This window comes from Rhinolophus sinicus, chromosome 4 (genome assembly GCF_057876585.1).
Source record: "Rhinolophus sinicus isolate RSI-liver-muscle chromosome 4, RSI-T2T, whole genome shotgun sequence".
NCBI classification, from domain to species: domain Eukaryota; kingdom Metazoa; phylum Chordata; class Mammalia; order Chiroptera; family Rhinolophidae; genus Rhinolophus; species Rhinolophus sinicus.
In genome coordinates, this window is record NC_142504.1 from 16,994,928 (window position 1) to 17,001,383 (window position 6,456).

The 6,456-nt window shown below is 46.2% G+C and overlaps 1 non-coding gene across 1 annotated transcript; it reads left to right on the top strand.

Moving 5' to 3' along the window:
- The first annotated feature begins 4,400 nt into the window (after nucleotides 1-4,400).
- TRNAT-CGU (transfer RNA threonine (anticodon CGU)) lies at nucleotides 4,401-4,474 on the top strand. Its single transcript has one exon. It is a non-coding gene; the product is annotated as a tRNA-Thr (tRNA).
- The last annotated feature ends 1,982 nt before the right edge of the window (nucleotides 4,475-6,456 follow it).

The following is a 6,456-nucleotide window of genomic DNA, read 5'->3' on the forward strand; positions in this document are numbered from 1 at the left end:
TTTCTTGGTCTACTGGCTGCATTCAGCCCCGATGAGCTTTGCTTCTTAGAGTCTGCTCAGACAAGCTTCTCTTTTGAGATAACATTTAAGATAGCATTAAGGTAGCCGGTTAGCTCAGTTGGTTAGAGCATGGTACTAATAACACCAAGGTTCCTGGTTCAATCCCCGCATGGGCCACTGTGAGCTGCGCCCTCCTTAAAAAAAGAAAAGAAAGAAAAGACAGCATAGATGGTGCTGTCCTCAGAACAGCCAGGTGATACATGGCATTCCTCGCCTCAGGTTCCCTCTAAGCCTTCATGTTGGTTGCCATGCCCAGTTTGGAAAGGCCCATTTGGGCTCATTATGACTTGTTAGTGCAAATTTCGCCCCTTGCCAAACATTTTTAAATGAAACATATGAAGAGGCGGCCTCCTCATCTCACAACCAACCTGTTATGGACTGAATGTTTGTGTCTCCCCCACAGTCACATGTGGAAACCCTGCCCCTACTGCAGTGGGGCCTTTGGGATGTGATTAGGTCGTGAGGGTAAAGCCCTCATGAACGGGATTCGTGCCCTTTGAAAAGAGGGCCCAGAGAGCGCCCTCTCCCTTTCTGCTGTGTGAGGTCACAGCAGGGCATGAAACAGGAAGCGGGCCCTCACCAGGCCCTGCCGCTGCCAGCGCCCTGATCTTAGAAGTCCCGCCTCCAGAACTATGGTTATTAGAGCAGCCTGAGCTGACAAAGACACAACCCAACATTTGGGACCACCTGGGAACTGAGAAAGCAGAACATGGAGCCTGCTAGGAAATACCATGATCCATGTATTATTTCTCGCCCCCGGCCTTTCAAATTGGACCATCATATCCACACACCAACCCCAGAGCTGTGTTTCCAAAGTGCAGTCTCTATTGAAAATATCAGATTTCTTAGCCCCATTACTCAGTGATTCTGACTCAGTCAATCTGAGGTGGGGGCTGGAAATCTGTTTCTCTTAATTTTTCCCACATGATTCTGATGTGCAGCCAGGTTTAAGAACTACTGTCCAAAATAGCACACATTTCTTCTAAGTGCCCACCCATGCACCAGCACACGTGCCCATGCACACGCGTGCGCGCGCACACACACACACACAGTTTCCTTCTGGTTTGCTTATGCTTCCTTTCCCCCACTGGTCGGCCTCAATTGTGATGCCATCCCCGCCCGACCCAGTTGGTTTGGGCCATCCCCCTGCCTGCCCTGCCTTGTTGGACGTTGGGCACATCTGTGCATTTGGTAGCTTTTCTCACTCTTCTGTTCCCACAGGGCTTTGGAAACTCGTCACACTGCCTTCTTGATCTCTAAAGCAACTGGGTCTCAAGCACTCCTCCCCTACCCCAAGAAGAGGAAGGCATTCAGGCAGAGCCAACGAATGGCCAGAACTGCAACTGCCAAAGCCTAGGACAGTCAGCCGGAGGGAGCAGGGGGCTGAGAGCTCCCTCCTACCATCTCCTGCCACTTTTTGTGAGACCCACAGGGATCATTCCACAACTCTTTATTAGCTTAAACAATCCCAATCTGATTGTTTTCATTACACAGGTAATATATGAGTGTAATCTCATTGTGAAAGAATTTAAAACAACCCTGTTAAGCTAAAGCTGCCACACGCCATTTCCAGCCCTCTCCCAGAAGGAATTGAAAACAAATCAGTCTGGTGTACATTTTTTCAAATCTCTGTGTACTTACTTTAAGTTAAAGGCAGGGAGAGGATTTTTGTCCCCCAGGGCACATCTGGCAATATCTGAAGACGTTTTTGGTTGTCACAGCTGGGAAATGATACTGGCATCTGGTGGGCAGAGGCCAGAGATGCTGCCAAAACATCCTGTAATGCACAGGACGGCCGCCCACCACAAAGAATTATCTGGGCCAGCACATCAATAGTGCCATGGTGGAGAAACCCTTAATTAAACCACACGAAACTATCCAGGTCCAACCAATTTTGACCTTCAAAGAGGCAATTTCATATGGTACAGCCAAATACAAGTATATTTATACATACATGGAAACATGCAGTTTTGTCTGTGGCTGTTTTACATAAATGTATTACACCATATGTTTTATTCTACAACTTTCCTTTTTTTCCTGAAACAATACGCCCAGAAGATTCTCCATGTCAGGAACCGGAGCACCATCTGATTCTTTTCTAGCTGCTCTAAGATATTCGTTGCTAAGAAGTCTCCATGTGGTCCTTTCACCACTCCTGTGTAGAGGGATGCGGGACATTTCCAGTTCTTCACTGTCATAAACAATGCCGCAGTGACCATCCTGACCCATTCTCTCCTCCCTGCATTGGTCAGGTTTCAGGTGGGGGAGGACGGATGATCAGAGAGGAAGGGCTGGCTGTGAGGGAGGGCAGGGAGTCCCATGCTTCCCCATTTCTGCTTCCTCCCTGGGCCCTCCTCAAGGACTAGCTGCCACCCACTCATGTAACTACCGGTCTCTGCACAGCAGTGGCCACTTTATGCCACCAGCATTTACAATATAGCAGTGTGAATTCTGAAACCCTTTGGTTAGATTTTCCACCCTGCTATTCTCATGAGGTGAGTAAAGGGCTCAGGGCATCACTTGCCAGCGTTCCAGGCCTCTCCCAGCACTTCTGGGAGTTTCTGACACACCTCTTTGCAAGCTATTCAAATATCAACACATCACTCAGCAAAACAAACCCCCCACCCTTTCCGCCACACACATCCCCCCCCCCCCCCCGCACCCATGTCCTAAGCACGCAGCATCCTTATATCCAAGAAACAAAACCAGATGAAACCTGTGCTTTTCCACAAACAGTTTAAGGACATTAATTATCGTGGAAAACTACATGTGGACTGCTCAGAGACAAAAAGACACCCCTCCCCACGTGTTCCGAGAGAATAACATATTGTTGTCTAAAAGAGTAATTTATTTCCACATAATTGACTCCAGAAAGGGCATCTTCAGTGTCTAATTCCCTAAATAACTTGGGGCCTACTGTTGCCAGCACTGACCCCACGGGGGAACGAGAGTTGTAATTAATTGACTCATTTATGATTAATGCACTCAGCTTTCCTTTGCTGCCACTCGTCGAGAAAAATATTGGCCTGTGATTTTATTTCCAACGACCTGATTCATTTAAAAGAAATAAAGAAGTCTAGATGAGAAGCAAGAAGTTGGTTGTCAATGGAAGACCCCAGAGGCGGCACCGTTCCTGTGAGTCTTGTCCACTCAGAAGGCTGAGAGAAGGACTTTGTTTGGCTCCCAGCGATGAGTCCCTAGATACACAGCAGTAGATGCCTTTTTCTTTTTTATTTTCCTCATTTATTTACTACGATGGTACCTAAGGGAGGGAGGGAGGTAAGTTGATAGGAAGGGAAGAAGGAAGGGAGTAAGGGAGGGTAAGAAAAGACGCAAAGAAGACCCATGAAAGCATTTTAAGTGGCCCTCTCTCTCCACATGGTATAAAGGTTACCGATCTCAGATCACACCCAACCAATGTGTTTTAATGAGTGAAGTCTTCGAAGTAACTTAAGCTGCAAACCATTTTTTTTTCTGGTTACTTGTGAACATCCTATTGTGTCCTTTGAATTGATCTTATTTGAGCTCAAATTCATAGAAAAAGAGGAACTCAATAACTTGGGAGCCCAAACACAGGTTTTCATTCATCCTACACCATTTTTTTAAGCAAGGCTAGATACCAGGCACTCCCTCGTTTTCCTTTTTTAACCCTGTTTCTCTCTCATAATCAAATTGTCCTGTGTGCCCCCATCCTCTCAGTCTTGCTAGACAACTGAACCCACATTTAGAAAATTGTGCTGCCCATAGCTCCCATGGATATTCATCAGTTCCAAGTTATATTATTCCAAGGGGAGTATATATTGGTGTCTTTAACAGGGCACCCTACTACGATCTCTATTATTACCCTATTATTCTATTTCCAAAGTCATCATTCTTTTCCCCTTCCAACTCAGACTTTCTCAGGTCTATGACGACTGGGTTGGGCTTCTAGCTTTTATGCATTTCCTTACGCGTGCTGGGCAACCCCAGGATCTCCGGAAGCAGCAGATGGGTCTTTGAAACAAAGATTCTAGCTAGAGGCTTTCAGACTCTCCTAAAATAATGACATCCTCCACATGAACACGACCACGTTCGTGTCTGGTCGATACCTACAGGAACCCAGTGAGCAAAACACGGGTAAGTCACTCACAGCCCGCTTCCAGAAGTTTACTTTAACTGTATTACTATTTACATTCTACAAATGAGAACATTCGGGGTTCGGGGTACCCACCTTCATGCACCCCATCAATGACTCATTGGCCAGCAAATTTGTAATTCATTATTTTCAATACTAATTTTCATTTAAAAAAAGAAAAAAGAAACGTGCAGCTTGAGGAATCAAGAAAGTAAGAGGGAGGGGTGGCCAGTTAGCTCAATTGGTTAGAGCGTGGTGCTCGTAACACCAGGGCTGCCGGTTCGATTCCCGCATGGGCCAGTGTGAGCTGCCCATGCAGCTCCACAAGTAGATTGAAACAACTACTACTTGACTTGGAGCTGATGGGTCCTGGAAAAACACACTTCAAATAAATAAGTAAATAAAAGAAAAAAGGGGGTAAGACATGAGCTGCATCTTAGTGACTGGAGCTCCAAATTGATGACAATGCTCTGGGAACCCACACGGTTGGGTTCCCAGGGTTCTTGGGTGCTCACCTTGGCAAGACCCCCAACACTCACGGTTTCAAAGCCTGAACTCTTAGTAGAGGCCCATTGTTATCTCTCTACAGCAAAAGCTTACAGACTTGGGCTGCACATGAGGACCGCCTGGGAAGCGTTTAACAAATACGAATGTCCAGTTCCCAAGAGATTCTGACTGAGTGAGTCTGGCACAGGGCCCAGGCATCAGTATCAGTCAAAAGCCTGTCAGGTGATCTCACGGTCAGCCAGGGCTGAGGACCCCTGGCCTACATTAATGTTCAGGCCTGGTCCTGCCTGTCCTCTCAGGTTCCCTCCTACAAGTCCCTCTGTGAAGACCTTCTAAAAGAGCCTTCTCAAGATTCTTTCCAATTAATAGATGTGACCTTTGCCACAGGGAGCACAGAGCAGTGAGAGGATTGTGAACAAAGGGAAATTTTGCATTATTTATTCCTGAAAATTTGTTTTGCACCCACAAGGTGCTGAAATAAAGGATGTTGAGATTGCCTTATCTGGTTTTCAGCTGCTATGAGCAGCCAGTCATGCGGGTTTATATTCCTTTATTTAACTGACTGTGAAGTTAATAGGTAGATGCAAGGCTGGAGTTGAGCTGGTTCAACTCTGAACTCAATACATGGCTTCGAAGAAAAAGAGCAATTGTCGCCTCTAGATTGCAAAAATCCAATTAAGTATCACTTTCCCCTGCTGCTAGATAGACTTACACCCTGGAAGTAATGTTAACAACACCACATGAACATCCAGGACAATCACATGTCCCTCTTACTGAAATCACACCCCAGCCAGCAATTAAATAAAAAGTGTAAGAATTTTAATGCAACCCCCTAGCTTTCAGTTGTCAAACAAAATACTATGAGAGGCAGGGGGTGATGAGGGCCAGACACTAAATTTAAAAAGAAATATGCACCATTATTCTGTTTTCTTTTTCAGAGAGGAAGTAGTCAAGGTCAGCAAAACAGATTACAACAGATATGTTCCCGAAAGATGTGTCTTGTGGGATCTACTTCCCCAGCCTACGTGCCCCCTCTATGTGTTCTCCACTGTAATTAAGATATATGTGCTTCTCTGGGCTTTGGGAATTACTGACAGACAGCTCTGCAGCCAACAAAGTGTAAACTGCCAAAGGCAGACGCTCAATGTTAGATGGTGCCCCAGGCAATGCCAGGCTGTGTAGCTACGCCTGGGACCTCGGCCGACTACAAAGCAGGGTGTTAAATTAAACAGTTTCAAGACACAGAAAAACTGGTGTTTGATTTCGATTGCTGTCTTTCCTTTAAACGATGGGGATGAAATGATGAAACACTATTTCCAAGGCTGAGCAACTTCCTCCGGCACTTGCCACTGGTCCCGCCACGACCTACCAGTCAAACCTCAAATCTCCTCTAGGAACGCTTTCCCCCTCAGACTGAATTAGAATGGGCCTGGTTCTGTTTCTGCTCCAAAGCATGAGCCTGACGCCTCACACTGTGAATAAAAGAAGACAGGGTGGCTCTCATGGGTTAAATTATATTTCCCCCAAATTCATAGGTTCGAAGCCCTAATCCCCAGCGCCTCAGAATGTGGCTGTATTTAGAGATAGGACCTTTAAAGAGGAGATTACGTTAAAATGAGGTCATACGGGTGGGGCCTACTCCAATCGGACTGCTGTCCTTCTAAGAAGAGATTTGGACACATAAAGAGACAGAGGGATGCACACACACAGAGGAAAGTCCATGTGAAGATACATCCAGAAGGTGGCCATGTGTAAGCCAAGGACAAGGCTGTCAG